The sequence below is a fragment of the Ixodes scapularis genome, unplaced genomic scaffold (assembly GCF_016920785.2).
Source record: "Ixodes scapularis isolate PalLabHiFi unplaced genomic scaffold, ASM1692078v2 PGA_scaffold8__174_contigs__length_109621045, whole genome shotgun sequence".
Taxonomy (NCBI): Eukaryota; Metazoa; Arthropoda; class Arachnida; order Ixodida; family Ixodidae; genus Ixodes; species Ixodes scapularis.
The window spans coordinates 65,270,421-65,271,834 of NW_024609883.1; positions in this window are offsets into that span (position 1 = coordinate 65,270,421).

Genomic DNA, 1,414 nt, shown 5'->3' on the forward strand with positions numbered 1-1,414 from the left:
CTCGGTGTTCTTATGTCAGTGCAACCTCTGCGCAAGAAGCAGACAAAATTGCACCCTGCATAGCCAAAACTGCAGAATGATAAAACACCACAGGAATGTAGTATCAAATACAGCAAGCATGCACGAGGGCAATAAAATGCATTTGCATCTTGTTGCCCTGGTGCATGCAGCCGTCTTTCATTTGGACGGCCGTGGTTTGGTTTGGACTGGACTGGTTTCGTGATGACGCGGCGCGGTTCCTGCTGTGCTTCCACTCTGTTCGTTCGCTCGTTACGTCCACTTTCCCTCTTACAAGAGGGGAAGTCTTCTGGTCCACTTTGCACTGCAGGAATGGAGAGAGGCTGTGGTGGCTGCATCCAAAACTAGAGACGCCCAAGAGACAGACTGGCTCTTCAAACACAATCCGGAGAGTTACGAGGTCGGAATTTCCATTCCCTGCGTTAAATGTTGAAGCATTTCATCGAGAATCAACATAGTGACCGCAGCAATTTCAACATTATTTTCGTTTTGCAAAAAAAAATATATATACATACGTCACGTCACCTTTCGAGGGTTTTACAAACAGTGCACAGCAAATGCCATGCACGTAGGGTGACCAGACGTTGTTCTGGCCGGGACAGCCCCCGTTTTAGGGGATCATTCCTGCCGTCCCGTAATGCGCATCAAACGACAAAATAGCATAGGTGATGTTCTCCAGAATTTACATATTGTTCCTGTTGATGCACATACCGTTTAGTTTTCAATGCTCTTTCAGCATTGCCCACGCATATGCGAGATAAAAAGGATAACAACTACTACTTAATCAATTTGACTTGGAACTAAAAACTGCTCCTAACCTCGACTGTTGTGGTAATGTTCAATAAGCAAGACGCTGTGACCAAATTTAATTTACCCTAAAAATACGCACAAAGAAACACGCAAAAGGGTTGTCGACCTAGGCTCGCAAGAAAACTGGGGCTTTCGAGGAGCCTGGAAGTTGTTTCTGAAATTGGGCCACATGTAAAAGTAGTACAGATCTGCTGTCACGCAAGGTGCAAGCGATGATCAAATCAAAAGTGAAAAACAGGATGAGTGGATCGAGCCCACGGCCTCCGAGTGTTCCACTCCGAACTACTGCTGCACTTGCTCCGAGCTGCAGTGCACTAACACACTCAGAAACTGATGACCATAAGGACTCTTATGGCTTCAAGATGCACAGTTTTCAAGTGGCCGCGTATACTCTGCACATATTCCCTTTTTTTTATCTCTTCAATCGGCTGTATAAAATTGGCACTGCTCCACGATTCTCAAGCGTTATGCAGCAGCCACGGAAGCGCTGAACTAGACTGTTGATCCGACAGCAAAAACAACCGTAACATTGCTAGTCGGACTTTGCTCCGACGGGCAAACAACCAACTGGTTCGAGGACCCCTTA